At 41.3% G+C, this 17,158-nt stretch overlaps 1 protein-coding gene across 1 annotated transcript in view; it reads right to left on the bottom strand.

Annotated features, from left to right (window-relative positions):
* PHYHIPL (phytanoyl-CoA 2-hydroxylase interacting protein like) overlaps positions 1-17,158 on the bottom strand; it is a gene marked incomplete at both ends in the record, with an annotated part of 57,967 nt that overhangs the window by 36,552 nt on the left and 4,257 nt on the right. The gene's annotated exons all lie outside the window — the stretch shown is intronic.

The raw sequence follows: 17,158 nt of genomic DNA, 5'->3' as shown, positions 1-17,158 counted from the left end.
GGCTGGCAGAAGGTTACGGATGGCGGGAGAGGAGTGGGTCATCCCTGGCTACCTGCCCTGCGCAATGCCCTCCCGCTCTTTCTGTGGGAAGGAGAAACAATTACATCTCAGTTAGCAGTTTCAGGAGCAAGAACGGGGCCAGAAAAGGAGAAAATTTAAATAAAGAGTAATAGGAGAAGAAATTAAAACTTGCGTGGCACTGCACCGCGGGCAGTTGTGATGGCTCGGCCCCCTCCTCACCACAGGTGCACAGGGTGGGTGGAGGAGCAGCCTCTGGGCCTCCTGAGCGCCCCGCGCTTTCTCCAGGTTACAGATCAACTTTGGAATCAAGCTCGTGGTGCTCAGATGGGATCACCACCCTCCAGATAAAGTGGTTTCAGCCCATTTCCTACCACACCTGACAATAAGCATGCCTGGCACCTCTTTGTTGTTTCACTGAACCAAAATTAGTAACATTTGGCCATCAATTTTGAGACACCAGCAACAGCTGCTTTGAGAAACACCAGCTCATTGCTCACTGGCCTCAGACAAGCTTGAGGCCGTGACGTTCCTCGCTCAGCATTGCATGCCAGCAAGTCCAAAGAGTCCCTAAAGCTCCCATTTCCCATTTTGAATCCCAAAACCACCCAGTCTCCACCCAGTCCTTGCTGATCCAACAGAGTAGCAAGCTCCACACACAGCCAGCTGTTTGTCACTCAGAGGTGGCTTTCCACTGGGCTTTGGGATTATTCTATTCTTTATGATAGTTTCTAGGGATACTAATCTGAGGAAATGAGCTCTGGCATTACCTTTTACGAAGCCACTGCCAAGTGCTGCTGCCTGGGAGAATGGAACAGGTTTTAGGAGCCCCGACTCCTAGGACACCTTCAAAAATCTGTGGTGAAGCATGGGGAGAAGGCACAACACTGAGCACCCTTCCTGCACCGTCTACTCTTCACCCCCCTCCTTTCCTTGCTCATTTTCTATTTTTTCCTCCCCTTTGTCTCTCTGCTGTTTTCTCACCATGAAGGAAAACGTGTGCAGAGGGGTCAGGCAGAGGAGAAATGGAATGAGTGGGAAGGAAACCTATAGGAAGAGAAAATGAAAAGGAAGCGATAAGAAACAGGGAGGGAGAGTGTGAGTCAATGGGGAGGTGGGAAGGGAGAGGAGTATATGAATGAATGCACAGACAGAATGAGGACAAACGTAGAATCTGAGAGGGAAGAAATGAAAGTGGGTGAGACTGCATTCATCAGGTTTTAATTTTGGCTCTGACAAGCATTCATTCCTTGCACAGAAGCAAAACCTTTCTCCTCGATACTGCAATGGCTCCTAGCACACAGTCATCTCCTACGTAAGGCTGGAAAATGTCTTTCTCTGAAGAGGGTGTATTTAGTCTCTCGGCCTTATGTTCCACACTCATTCCTTTCCACAATGTGGCAGACGCTTCAGCAGCTCACACAATCTTGTTACTTCTTTGCTACAACATTATATAAAGTCCATTTGAAGCAGACCCTGTTCTTGAATACTGAGAGAATTCCTGTTTTATTCTCTCTGCCTCTATTTTATACACCTTTCTCTCCTCTACTTTTTATTCTATGCAACTGAAATCAGGTTTTTAAGAACAGGTGGGGTTTGCATAGCTTTTTGAAAGCAGAGAGCTTTGGGGGTGTTCCCGTTCTTCCAAGACCTCTAATTTCTCAGCTGCCTTTTAGCAATAACCCCTGGCTGAGGTATATCTATTTATCTCCTCACACCATTACACCTTTTTTCCTTTTTTTTTTTTTTTTTTTTTTAAGAAAAGTCTAGTTAGTCTACAAATACTGAATACTGGCAGACTTCAGTGGAAGAGCAGAGCTGAGAAAACTTTTCCACAGCTCCCCTTTTCTGAAGCATGAAACAAGCTGGACCTGCCTGAGACAGAATTTTGCAGAGTCACACTTCAGCCTTCATGCTTCCTTCAGCCAATCGCTACTCCCATCACCTGGGCTAGAGCTCAACATATTTTAAAGCTCAAATTACTCCCAGATGTGATTCTGTGCAATCATTCTGCGGTGAATTTAGTCCTAGGTATTTCGGTCTCAAAGCACACGATACTCCCTTGGTGTTTTTCTTACCTGACAGAACTGTACTCTGCTTGTCTTAACAAGGAATAGCATTGTCTGAGGCACAGGTTACATTTGTGCCGAAGGATGACAAAGTCTCAGCGTATAATCAGAAAGTTTATTCTGTGACGGATTATCCCTGACAGTCTTTAGCAAAAAATGTCACATATCACAAATATGGGTCAACATTATGTAATGGGAAGTCTGCCAATGGCAGCACAACATTAGAGACAAGGGAGTGCCATGTGTTTAGAACTGCAAAAGCTTGCAAAGAATTTGCCACAACAGCAGCCTTTAGCACTTTCAACATTAAATAGAACATTACCAATTTCTATAGTTCAACAAGAGTGGATCTGTTATTATTGCAACCTCATATAAGGAGAGAGAGGCAGAGTTTTCTAGCATGATACACATACCAGGAAACACACCCCTCTTGCCTGGCTAGCTTCAACCACCTCGGCTCTCATGTCTTAGCCTGGCATTCACATATCCCAGCTAGGTCACTGAAATCTTGCTGCAGGGCTACCGCTCTACAGCGGACAGGCAGAGAGGCTACCAGCCAGCTGGAGAGGTGTGTGGCTTCTTTCCTAAAAGCCACGACATCATTCAAGCTATAAAGGCAAGAGGAAAAGGTGCCGTGTGCTCCTCTCTTCCCCGCAAACAAAGCCACGCACCATTACAAGTCCTGTCCTGCCTGTGCTGCACTCCATTTTGGGAAAACTGCTCCGCAGCAGCACACAGCACAGAGCTGTAAGGCAACCCTCTTCCTGTTTGAAAACACTTTGGTATGTCACAGTAGCAGGGTTTCATTTGCAAGTTATAAAAGAAACCTCCTTTCTCAGACTTCAGCAAGACTCAGAGTTCCAGCTCTTCCTTCCCACTTGGGAATAAAAAAGACCTGTGTTATTGCTCAGTGGACTGTGCAAGCAGAAGGCAGAAAGGCTACAGACAGTTTTCAGAAAAGAAAAACAAGGGAGGAAATAAAGACAGCCCTTTTTTTTTTTTAATTTTTTTTCTATTAATATGTCACTTTTGAGGAGAAAAGCAAAACATTAAAGGACAGATAAACGGAAGGGTCAAAACCAGTATCCAGCATATTGGGTCAGTCCTGAAAGGAGCATTGACTAAGCTTAGCAACTAACTCCTGAAGTTCATAGAAAAAAAGGCTTTGCAATTTCACAGTCATTCTTTGTCTTTAGTGGACCTGTCTGTTTCAAGCATGCAAAGGCACATACTTTAAAGGATTGAGTGCAGGGTATTCTTGAAGTACCATAGGACTGAAGTAAAATCCACACACTGGTGACAGAAAGACCAAAAAAAAAAAAAAAGATTTAAGACCCTAAGTGAAAGCTGTGACTATGTACAGTTAACATGCAGTGTGACACAGCTTCCTTTTCCACATGGAGACAGACATTGACGTATGACAATTTAGAGCACTAGGCGCAGTATCTCACTGAGCACCTCTTTGTTTTTTCTCAGATAGCAAAGCAGGAGCCTCCTCAAATGCTCAAACAAGGAGGATGATGGCACAGGCCCCCCTTTTTCCCCTGTGAAAATCCAAGGCAGAGCAGCAGTGCTTAGTCTTGTCTCAGAAGTGACTCTCCCTATTTCTCCCCCTCTCTGCAAAGGTAACAACTGCAGCCCGCCACCCGGACACTAAGTCCAGCAGTGAGGCTGCAGCTCTCTTGGAAAGGGGTCTGTCTGCTGTTTTCTGCTCTGATGTTGCTCACAATGCTGGGAAGCCCTCACTATTCCTGGGAAGACTGCAGTGAGATGTATGCAGTAGGTCATACATCTCAAAACGCCTCTCCTTCCCTGTTAGGAAGACTTCATTTCAGCAATTGCATTCAGTTCATGCATTCAGGCTTTTCTTGCAAGGCCACAAAGCATACTTTAAAATGTCCAAGATAACAATTCTGAGGTAATCTTGGGACCTCTGGTGCCAGGGGACCTATTCATGCATCTATAGGTTTTTGTCTAGTATGATGTGAAAATGGCTTCTGTATGGGGAAAAGCTAGTGTACTATTCAGATAAAAAGACTGTGTAAAGTCTGTGTAAAAGGCAAGCAAGGGATATGTGATAGAGGTTCAGTAAAGCGCGAGCAGCACAAACAGGGTAGCCAAAGTCTACCAGTACAAGACTGTCAAATGCAGTTAATAGCAACCAGCTTCAAAACAAACGGAAGGAGGCGGTACTTTGCAATTGGTGTGAGACTTGTAAGGCCAAAGAATAGTGTCAATGCTGAAAGTTTGCATTGGTTTAAGGAGAGGATGGAAAAGTTCAGGGAAAAGAAATTGAGTGATTCAGAGTCCCTAATCTGAAAATTATTAGACTTTGGGGAAGAGTTACTGAAGACTGTTACACATGCTTGCCCTGCTCTTCATCTTCTGTAAATGTTAATTTTCAGCCACTGCTAAAGAGACTATGCTGGGCTAGGTAGGTTTGGTCTGACCAAGCACAATCAAGGAAGTGCCCTGATACCTAAGCCTTCGTTCCTTACCACACACCATCACCGCCACGCTGTCCTCATTCATAATGAACACTTCGGAGTATGGAGCCCTCCAACTCTATCATCTACTCTGAGCAACCTACTCTGAGCAATTTAAACAGTTAAAAAGAAATATTCCTCTCAGATAAACAGAAAGATATCAAGCAAATTACCATTTTATTAATGCTATTTATGCTGATGCTTTCCAAATTTCAGTTTTCTGTTCAGCTTTATAAAGGCTGAATAAGCATTTAAGAAAGACAAATTCTTTCATAAGCAAAAATAATGTATTTGTAGCTTCATAAAATTTATTGGCTGCCTAACGGGTGCAAAGTACTATTAATGCTTAGCATTATCATTTATTAATTTGCTTTTCTTTTAAGTTTAGCCACACTTTATTAGATCCATAGTATCCCTAGAGAACAACTACAACCTTCTGTATTTCCTCTCTCCTCTGTGCTGTTAATCATTCTTCCTACTTTAGTATAATTTTCACATTTAATTAGTGCTTTATCCTCTAGATATTGGACCATATCTCGACCTTTAAAGGGTACTACCAGCTGCTTCTCCTTGACCATGCTGACCGCTATTCAGATTTACTTTCTGTCTACAGTTCAGTGGCCAGCCTGTCATACCTTTAAGTGAATTTTAGCCCAAGCTGACTTGTTTCAGTAAGTCCCTTAAGATATTATGTGGCAGAGCATCAAATGCAAATGCCTTTGTAAAGTCTTGATGCTATTCTGTACTCCAATAGTCTTCTTACTTCATCGTAAAAAGTGGAGGGATAAATGTTCTAATTTGTCTGGCTTAGTTTATTGCAGTACACCTGTGTCATATCTGGGTCTCATTGTACTATTCACCTCCACATGAATACATTTTTCCCTTCTGCTTTAATATTTATACTATTTATTTCAGTGTGGGGCTATGCCCATAAGACAACAGTTTACATAGTTACTTTTAATTCAATTTTTAAAGACTTGTGACATGCTGACACTTTATTAGTCTTCTGATACTTCCTCAATTCTCTGTGGGTTTTTTTAGCAACTAGTTGTTCCATCAGCTCTATAAATACCCAAAGGGACACCTCAGATGCATTTGTTCAAGTGATGATATTTCATCATGTATTTCTTGGTTACTTTTTCCCAGCAGTTCACAATTACATCAATGATTTCTTAACCAAGCCATTATTCAAAGTTTAATCCCCTTCCCAATAAACTTCGTGGCAAAAGTCCAATTAGTTTTAGTGGGAATAGGAACTGGTTTCAAAATTTATCTCCGTATTACAAATTAATTACAGTTAATATTTTCTTGGTCAAGTCATTTTGCATTATTGTGCCTTCGGGACTTAGAACAGTCTCTTCATATTATCTTTAACCTCTTGGTCACTGTTTCAGTGTATCCTCATGCTGTCCTTGTTTTTCTCATGTGCACTGAACTTGGAATATAAAAGCCTGTTTTGGTGGCCGTCTAGTTTTCTGTTTCCAGTGCAGTTCATATTTTACTTTTACTCACTTAAGTAGCCCACAGTGACCCATTCTCTCTTCAGCATTTCCCGTTTTCACTGGAAAAAGACACATTTCTGCTGGCTTTCCATTACAGTATCTTCTAGAGTCTTTCCTACTTCCCTTCCCCTTTCCACAAAGGCTTTTATTAAACTCTCTCAACTGATCCTGTACATTAGATTTTCCTCATAATACTACATCCTTTCATTGGATGATGTCAAAACTCTTCAAAGAGAGCCAAGAAGGAGGTAGAGTTCAGTAACACATAAAGTTAATAAAGTCTAAGTGACTAGTTCCTCAATGTCAACTAATGATCTAGCTTTCTTATAACTATAGAGCTTTAAGCTTTTTGTATAAGCAGAGAAGATACTCATTCTAGATTAATGTTGCTGCCTGCCAGTTTTTGTACCATCAAGATCTGCTATGACTGAGGTGACGTGGCAAGACAGGAAAGACACCATTGTCTTATCCCCCACTGCTACCATGAACACAGCTAATTAACTGCTAAGGAAACAGAAGGAAAATTATGTTAAATGAATGAGAGGAGGAACACCCAGACATTCCCTCTCCTTGGCTCAGAGCCTGGATGCATAGTGAAACTAGTCTTAAATTTCACTCACTTGACTCAGTCACTTACAACGAGCTCTTATGCTGTCTTTCAGATCTATGATTATTTAAATATGTGATCTACTGTTAGAATTCTACAAGGAAATACATTAGAAACAGCAATTAAGAGCTGCATTTTACATGTTTTTGCTCTGGTAGGAATGTATGCCCACTTAGCACCCATATACAGGCAGATTAGATAGAGGGAGTACCTGAACAGGCAATGAAGTGACTGTTAGTTTATAGCACTGTTTTGTTAATAACAGCCACAAGCATTTTAATTAAACCATGTTCTGCTCTGAACGATGTCCTATCACTGTTAATTGTGCTCTGAATATATGACACCCCTGCTGTATGTCATTTATTGACATTATAGCAGTCCTTTCAGATTTTCAGCTGCTGTTGCAGTGCCCCGGAGTACTTAAAGTCAGTGGAAGAACTGTGGCATTCTGTGAGCCTTGAAAATCATAGAACTGACTCCAGAATCTGTTAGTGACAGATTCACTGCTCCTGGTTCTTAAACCAGGCTGAACAGCAGGATAGATGCAAAGGCTACCTATAGCCTAAGGAGATTATTTGCCTTAGGATCTTTCCACAGCCAGTGGGGAGTGGTAAAATCCTCAGCAGTGTCTCAATGGGAGCTCATCGTAGGTGCTCTGGGTTGCCCCAGAGGAAATGCTTTCTCTTGATTCTAAAGGAAGCTGGGGAGAAAAGCATCCTGAAGCTAAATCTAGGCTTTGTGAATGCCTCCAAAATTATTCTTATATGTGCTTGCAACAGCCATCTCTGGTAATCTGCAATATATTCTAGAAAGAGAAATGAGAACAGCAAACAAATATGGCAAAATTCTCTCTCCTAGGCCAACATTAGCCCCTCACCTCCTTGTTCAAAGTTCAGGGGGCTTAATCTACACTACATGCTCACAGGGACAGTGCTGGCTGCAAAGCAGAACAAGTCGTCATTTATCCAGGCACAGCTGTTGCCTAATGACAGAGGTCTGACAGTGGCTCCATGTGATGGAACGCGGGTCTGTTTTCAGACTTGTCTGATCACTGCTTATCTGTGACCTGCTGAACTCGCATCAAAAGCCCATCATCTGTAGATTCATTTTCTCTAATTTCCTCTTTTTCTTCCATGTTAACTGCTAACACGATCTCTTACATGAGCTTTTTTTACCAAATTTAGTTACTACAGTAATTTCTCTGTTTTTTCCCTTTTAATAACAGTATTTTTCTTCTTCTTAATTCTCTCTGTTCTTATTTCTCTTCACCTTGAGTCTAACCTCATCTACTCTCATCTGTCTCCATGCCAGCTTCTGATTAATATATTGCCACATAAATTCAATTTAGCCACTGACAGTACTTTTTTAGGTTTGACCACATGACAGGCCACCTGGTCATTTCTGGGGCAGGGAGGGGAAATGAGGCAGAGAATAGCAAAAAGGCAAAAAATGGCTTTCTGTGTTGAAGCGGTTGGTTTTGTTTAGTGAAATTAAACTTTCTGGTGTCTTGTCCTTAGCATAAGTATTTACACTAGACAAGAAAGCTGTGTTCATGGATTTTATCAGTCTCATAACACATTCCTTGTCATGCTGTGGGAATATGAATTTGTGCATATAAGTGACAGAAAAGTTTTACGATAACAGATCCAGCAGAGCAACACAACTATTGGTGTAAGGTGGAGCTATACAGTTTTATCCTTTAAATGCTAGTTATCTAGATTAGTCCTACTATTTTGTGTGGGCAATAGCTATACTGCTACAGTTTATTTCCTGAAAATTTTAGAACAGTCACTACCCTTTTAAACATATTTTTTAGCTGTAGCTCCATCAAATTAATTTAGAGGTTGTACCAGCCTAATTATACACACATCTACAGTGATATAGCTGAAGTCATACAAAAGCTGAGCACAAAACCCCCTTAATTTCTGTGTACCACTAAACAGCTCTTGCCAGAAATGAATTAGCCCTGGTATTAAGACAGTACTGAAACCTATGTGTATTTTTGGAGCAGAGCCAAATGTTCATTTATAGTAAAAACTCTAGAAACTTATTACTACCTGTGTGTTTACATTCATAAAATTTATTCAAGCAAAGCTATTCAGAAAAGGCAGATACGGCACCGAGCGAGCCTAAGAAGAGATGGAAAACTGATATTATTTAGCACCGATGAAGGACTATTGACATTTGCCTAACAGTGCAACAGAAATGAGTGCCACTGGCACAAAATTATATCCAAATCCTCCATTCTCTGCAGAGAGTTTAAGGCCTAAGCGAAAATGCTCCATGACCATTTTTTTTATCATCTACCCTGTGGTTTTGTTCTTTCTTGGAGCAATATATCACTATAAACTAGGGGGAGTAAATGAAGTACAAATCAAGCTAAGTCCAATGGTTAATGAGATTAGCAGCTCTCCCATAGGCTATCTATAGCCTGACCGCTAAGTCTTATGCCCTCAGGAGTTAATAACAGGGCTAGCACAAACACCAAAAATACACAACTAGCCTCTACCTGAATTGCAAGCGAAACTTCCTGCTTCCAGCACAGGAGCAGTGATGTCCAATAAAAACGTGACAGCAAATAATTCAGGGATAAAACACAGGAAGGTGCTTCCAAGATGTTTTCAGGGCTTCTTACCATCCTTAGGAGGGGTAAGGGATACTTACTGATAAATGAGACACACATCGGAAAGCCCAGAGGTTAGTTCCCCCACTCCTCTCACCAGGCAGTTCAAAAGTACCTTCTTTAAAACTTGCAAAAAATGATATAAAAGAAATATGCAATGAACTCGATGGCTAATGTGGGAAAACCCAAGCTCGCTGGGTCTTGGTTTTATTTTGCTGCACAGTGCTTCAGCATTTGAAACCGTGCCATCTAGAACTTATGAGAACAGTTGTTATCAGCAAGCATTATTAAATTGCAGACAGTTTGGGCAAAGATGCTCACTCCCAACGTGTGGCTGTTTGGTTGCAGAAGGCAAATGCCTGGGAGGTGCCAGGAGTGTCAATACAGAAATAGGAGCAAGCAGTAGGATTAGACTACAGTTGGTCTGGGGTTTTCAGCATTCATTAAAAAGACTGTCTGACAGCACTGTCTAAATGGAAATATTATGCAAGCTTTATGCAAACTGTGAATTCATCTCAGAGTAAAACCTCCTTCCTGTATCTTGTTGGGAAAAACACATTATGGACCAATGTATTCAGATTGAAATAGATCATGCAACCAGTTTTAGAGAGAACGTATGGTCTTATCCCTATTTTCTCATTTTGGATTTCTCCACCCTCTCTAGGGATGGTGGTCTGAACTGCTTATACTCTCAAACTTTCCCTGACCTCAATAGAAAATTGCTCATCTCACAACACAGCTGAGGCAGCCAGCTGCCTCTCCTTCAGCCACTTGTTCCCAAACCAAGGTTGCAATCCTGCGTGCAGCTGCAAGGCAGGCAACTGAGAGCGGGGTCATTTCTCCAGCCTATTATGTGTTGGTTCCACAGGCTGCGGGAGCAAAAGCTTTGCTGCAACAATGATCATGGGTATCTTCTTTCATTGCTTTTAAATTGTTTTCTCCTCTTCCTCCCCCTTAACTAGGTATGGAGTATTATTGCTGCTTGATCTATCTGAACCCTAAGGCAAAGTTTTCAGCACTGGGCACGCTCCTGCCGAGAGAGTTTTGTATAAAGTCAGGGCATTCAAATAGTACATCAATTCCTTTCCTGCAGGCTGTCTTCATGAACACTTACTCATCTTGAAATGATGGTACGCTAAGAAGTCACTTAAGCTCTTAAGCGTCCCTGATCTCATGTCACAACTTCATGAACAACCAAAAGGGAGGAGAATGCTTGGAAAAGCGTAAAAAAAACCAAACAGTGTAGTCAGAAACATTTCTGTTACTGCAACTGCTGTTAAATAAAGAGATCACTCCCTGCATAGATAAAGAATAACAGTATGCTCCGCTATATAGCTCGTAACAAACTTTGATTCAGTCCAACATTTCTGTCACTAAAAGATTATTGCTGTGGTGTCCTCCTTGTTTTGGGGAAAGCAGACAAACATGTAGAAAGCCTGTCTGCGTGCACCCTTCTGTAGACTGCGAAGGAGGAGAAGCAAGTAGCAAAGAGATATCCAGCCCTCTTCCATTGTGGCAGGACTGTTGGCTATTTCTGACAAGCAGAATGTCATTCTGGCAGAGACGTATCTTAAAAATTAATTCTACCTGTCATTACATTTAGCAGTATTGGTAGCCTTTACAAAGCACTCTTGTTTTTCAAAGATAACAGTACCACATGAACTCTAGCTGTGCACTTCCAAAAAGGCTACACAACATATTTCTTACAGCCTTAAATCATGTCTTCCAAGCCTGCTGGAGATCAGAGGGGTTTGCACAGGGAAGCAACTAAGTGTAAGTCACTTGCAATGTTCTACCTGCTAACTAAAGCGCAGACAAACCCTGGCAGGCTGGGCTGGAGCTGCGGGCACACAATGCTTGCTACGCCTCATTTCAGAAGTACAGCATTGCTTTACTTTCTCTCATGCCCTCTGCCACACACCAGCAAGCAAATAGGAGCATGAGAGCAGCTGACCGCTTCTGATGCCAAGGCACTGCATGCCATGGACTGTAACAGCCTGTGCTCGCCAGCACTTCTCAAAGAAAAGGAGAAGGCAGTGTTCCTCTCAAGCCTTGCAGGAGGGTAGGGGAAGGAAGGGGAAAGGAAGCTGCTCTCTGTACTCTTTATCCTCTCATGGCAGAGAAAGCCAGATTTGGGAAAACATGAATATGAGACCATGACAGGTTGTCTCCTTCCACACAACACAGCAATTGGAGGAGTGCTGTCAGAGCCCTGACACCAGCTCTTGATGCTGAGTTCACATGGTTTGGGAAAGAGGGCAAGACAGAGGCATAGGAGCCCCTCTGCCCTCTGATGCTGTTTCATTCCTTCCTGGGGCACAGCACAGTGCCTGGGACAGCCAAAGCAGCACACACACAGCAGAGGTGCTCCCAAAACCTCTTTGCCCTTCTCTTCCCCAAAGCACTTTCTCCTGCTTGCTCTCTTTGCTTACCAGTGGTTTGTGGGGCAAAAGAGAAAAAGGAAGAACAAGAAGGGGCAAATATAACTTGCCGTTTCCAGAGATGACCCAGCACTGCTGCAGGGATCAGCAGGCTCATACTGGTCATGATCCTCTCCACAAGGACACATCAGGGACACACAGAGAAACCGTAATTCTTAGGGGTGAGGAGACTTCAGCTTCTCACGTACATCCTGACTACCTGACACGTACACCCCAACTGAGTACCCTCTCCCCATGCTGCCCTAGCTCTTGGGCTGCAGGATGCCTGAGAGGCAGGAGGCTGGTGGAAAGAATGGACCTTACACATTTCCATCGTTCAGAGGCAATTTATCAATTGTTTGAGGACCTGTCCAGGTCAAGTTTGATTCTATTTTCAGAGCTGCATAATGACTGTTGATGACATCTGCCCACGATTGGCAGCAAGCATTGATGAGTAATGTAAACAGCTGTTTTCCAAATGTACAGCCACATCTTCTTTCTGCTCCAGGCAGCTGATAAAGATCCATTGATGGTAGTTGCTGTTTAGTATGGTAAATGATTTTGGAGATTACAGTCTTCTCTTATGTAATCTCCTTACGTAAGGGCTGAGAAAGAAAACATGTAAAGAGCAGAATCTGAACAGCAAAACAGCAGGGGATCTGGAGCTCAACACAGGTATTGCCATCTTGAAAGTCTTTTCTGAAGATCCAAAGCCAATAAAAAGCCAACAGAAATAAAATTCACCCTCTTTTAAGTATACACAAGAAACAAATAAGAATTGCACCTTACCACAGAATTCTGTGTGATAATCCACTACCTAGTATTCAGCTAACCAGATGTTCAGTGAATGAAATGGGAGGTAACTGAGCAAGTAAGTTTTAATCCTAAGTAAAACCAAAACCAAAACAAAACTGAACAGAATCTCCAAAACCTGGAGCCTAGAGATTTTAAACGGGTTGTTCCCAAGGTAGGTTCAGGTTGGAGAAAAACACATTGTTCTTCCTAACCAGCTACCACGTGGTGTCACACGATGTCTGACATTTTTTCATGCTGATTTATGAAACCGTGCCGTGCTACTGTGTTCAGTTTCCCCATGGGCTGCATCAGCAGCTCCTGCTGTAAGCGTATTGCTTGTTGCTCCTAAGGAAGAGTGCGTTCATTCATTATTGCTCACTCCTCATAACTCTTGCTCATAGTAGAGAAAGTCAGAGGGAATGACTTAAAATGTTTAAAACCTGGATGACGGAGAGGAGAATGCAAAACAAAAGATTAAGAGAAGGGGAAAGAAGCAAGAGTAGCAGAATGGATGGAAAATGCAGAGGCTCTTTTGCCCTTTTCGTTCATATTTATTACTGTTCTTTTCTTTAACTTCTTTTGCTGTATCACATGTTGTACTGCAAGCTTTAAGAACATTGTGCTCAGATAAAATGTCAAAGAGTCAACACGTGCAAGACCTGAACATACCACAGAGATTAACAATGTTCATGGGTGGAGGCTGTTTGTAGTAACATGAGAATACCTCGACAAGTTTCATACCTACCAAAAAAATAGGTCAAAATCAGGAGAGGGGCTGTCCTGTCTTTACTTTTGAGCATAAGGAATAGAAGGCTCACAGATTTACAAAACTCAGTAAGTGATGGAGGTTTTTCACTGCTTTTAGATGAGATTTGTATTGTTTCTTAAGAGAGCTGAGAAAATACTGGGAAAAAATCCACCAGCATTTGCTCAAACTTTTTTATGAATTCAGTTCAGCTGTGTTCAGTTCCTTCTATGTTTGTCCTTCGTATACATTCTGATGAATGAATTTATTGGTGATGAGACACAGAAACTGAAACCATTATGCAAATTATTCAGTGAAGGATTTGGATTAATGCATTGGTAAAGATTGGATTCTTAAAGGTAGAAGCAACTAAGGAAATTTCACCTCTGCACTGTCGCTACACTAGTTATATAAAAAAAGGGGCTCATACGTGTTTTTTTTTCCCCATTCAAAAAGCTGTAAATCTGAAATTAGTTAACATTAAAATGTTTTTTATGATGGACTTTATCAGCCTCCCAAATGGAAAACACAGCCTAAACATACATATTTTATCAAAAACTTGCCTTTTTTTTTTTTTTTTTCCTGTTTGCATTTTTTCCTTAAAATGCAAAACATTAGTTGATATGCATTTCTTTGGCAGTAAGATCAAGGCCAAACTCGAGAAAAAAAAGGTTAAAGCTCCTAACATCGCCTCCATTTAGAATGAAATATCACAGGCAGAACAAATCCAAACATAGTACTTGCACTTGTCTTCACTTAAGCCCTGCAGAATAGCACTAAAACATAAGGTAGAGAGAACATCCAAAAAGAGGGAAAGTAAGGAGGAAAAAAAAAAAAGCCTCCCAAACTAGGGGAAGATATACTGCATGTTCTTGTTTCATGGGGGAAAAACAGTGATGACATATTGATCATCTGACTAGATTCAGTCAATTAAGAAAATGAGACTTTGACATGTTTACTGCTGAATTACTAAATGCAAGCTGACGGGTTACGACAGCGGCTGATGATGTTGGCCCTACCGAGCTCTCTGGCTCTGTTGCTAAGTGCTATTGTTGCACACACCAGCTCTGCGAGTCTGCTGCTTTGCTCTCCTATGCCCGACAAGTGAATCCATTTATGTCTGTCGCTGGTGCGATATATGTAACTGAGTTCGTCATACTTTAGACAGACTCCTTGAGACAGTTTTGGAGAGCAGCTAACCCACAGTGGGCAGATACAAACTTGACTGAAATTTCTAAAACAAGTGTTTTTGTGGGGCAGACATTAATAGCAAAAAATAAATCGATGTGTTTAAAACATTTTGCTATCATCACACTGAGAAGCACAGACACATGGGGAATTTCAAGAAGCTTTCTGCTCAAAGATAGTTTAAAGAAAATTGTTAATAGAAAAGCTATCTCTTCAATTTTTACAATATTCTTACAGTGCAGTCCTCCTCCTCCCATTTGCTGTGTTGTCTTCCATCATGATCAGTAAGTTGGCTGTCTAGATCTCTTCATTCACTGTGACATTAGGTACTTAAGCCTAAGGCGCCAACGTCTTTCGAAAGGTTGCACAGGGTGGCAACACTTCCATTCTGAAGATGAAATGCATCCAGGCACTGAATTCTGAATTTCAGTTATTGCTTGACCTATGCTGACAATTTGCACTCTTTTTTTTCTCCGCTCCTTCTAGGAGGTAGACATTCAGTTATCCAAATATTTCTTTTGGACGCAAATATAGCTTAGTTGCAAAAATAACTGAATGTATATGAACAGCAGACCTTATTTCTAACTGCTCTGTTCCATATGTGATTGATTGCCTCCAGTAAGGATACTTAAATGTAGCTGAGCTATTTGTGTTGGAGGTGGTGGCTGCAGAGCAGTATCATTTGGCAGTCGCCAGATAGCTGAGCTTTCTTAGTGCTTCTCTGTATGTGCCCTAGCAGACATTTTTATTTTAAAAGTCACTCATACTGCTTATTAGAATTCTGAAGTTATGTTTTTTCCTCTGCTTCTGCAAACCTTTTGCTTTTCCTTCTGCACTGAAGTCATGGTTTTCATTCTCCCCCTCTAAACCCTCTTTTGTCCAGTTGCCTTTTTAATTCATTCACCTAATAACATAGCATATGCAATATATGTAACACCTATATTTTTTGCCAAGTAAGAAATACAGGGTAAGGAAAAGTGTAAGGATAAAATATGCCCTGCGAAGTCCCCTAAGACAGAGATTATGTTCTTTCTTCCCAGAGTTATAGTAAGAAGGAAGTTCACTGACTTTGACACAGGCGTTGGAACAGAAGGATCCGGCCCAATTAACCTCAGTGGAACAGCACAGAAAGATTTTCACAGGAAGACATTCTAAAACGACACCTGAAACTTGACAGCACTGTATTTCAATGTTGATTAGAATAATTAGTTTATACCTGTTATGACACTATCTCAAGTGATTTAAATATAGTATGCCCTGAAACTATAAACAAATCATTTGGAGGAATGCTTTATGTGCAGAAACCCCTGAATAAAGCAAAGGAATGAAGCTACCAGACAGTCTGAGCAGCAGAAGTCCCGCTGCTTAAAAGATTTTCATGTGGATGTCTATTTCTAGACTTTGCTTCTAAACTATCAAACATGTCCCTAAAATAACATTACACCAGAGCACAGCCTAGGTCATAAGGGAATACTGGCAAACACCATCACAATGTAGAGACCCTCCAGGTTTCTACTTTAGAGTAAATAGCTCCACACAGCCATAAGTATGCAACTAGAACTGCTGAAAGAATTAATTATGGCCTACTCATGTTTCATCTCTCCAATAAACGTCCTACTGAGAATAACAGAATAATGGAAAACAATGGATTATAACATCAGGAGTTGTGAAAGCATTCAAACAGTGACACTCCAGAAGAACCCCTCTTGACTTAGTACACGAACTCCAGACAAGAATGGCACCGCTGGTATTTTGGAAAGGTGTTGGCGTGTCATTTAGATATATTTTGATATTCTGTATTTCTATTTCAAAACATTGAAATGGCCATTGAGTTCTGAAAGGAGGTACACCAAAAGTTGCACGCCTTTTCCCCTCACATTTTAACAATCACCACCACCGCAGTACGATCTTTACATGCCTCTTGTTCATCACAACTCCATAGAGTATAAAATCCCTTCTGATAATCAAAATAAAGCTTCATGGACAGAGAAAAATTATTATACAGCCATAGGAGCAGCATGCACCAAACTAAGTTGATTTTTTTCTTTTTTAAACATAAGTGTAACTCCATTAGAAAATCATGTAAACTTACTTAAAAATAAAAAGGGACACAAAGGTCTTGAATATACCTTGCAGCATATTTTGGAGGTCAGCAGGCAGAGACTATCTTAGATCTGAGATAAATACTTCTAGAGATGAAGAGTTATCAGAAATTATTGTCACTGCCACTTCTGTGCATTCAAGAGGGGAATGCAGCTCCCATGCTTTGGCTTGACAGTAAACATATTACCATGGGCTGGAGGAGCACATTCTATGAGCAGGAGGGCAAAAACCACATATAACCGCAGTTTATATACAAATGCTGATTATGGAAGTCACCTTATCTTATTACAGAGAAGCACTATGCCATGGGGAGCCTTCTGTAGTTGCATGTTTCTATATTCACCTAAACAATGCATCCTTCAGCAGCCACTGCAGAAGTCCACTCCTTGGGTAGGATGAGAGGTAGGACCTCTGTAACTGCAGGAAGACTTCAGCTATAAGAATAGTTGTCTGCCATATGTACTGTATACAAGCGCTCATTTTAATTAAGGTTTAATCTCCTCAATCTCTGCACTAATCCTTGGTTCTCTTTCATAATATTCCCACAGACCACTCCAGCGTATTTTCTGGCATTGAAAAAGTCTTAACTTTGCTGGGTTTGG

Source organism: Vanellus vanellus (genome assembly GCF_965231255.1).
Source record: "Vanellus vanellus genome assembly, chromosome: 7".
Classification (NCBI taxonomy): Eukaryota; Metazoa; Chordata; class Aves; order Charadriiformes; family Charadriidae; genus Vanellus; species Vanellus vanellus.
The sequence above is the reverse complement of the archived record's forward strand: the minus strand, read 5'-3'. Positions and strand labels throughout refer to the sequence as shown.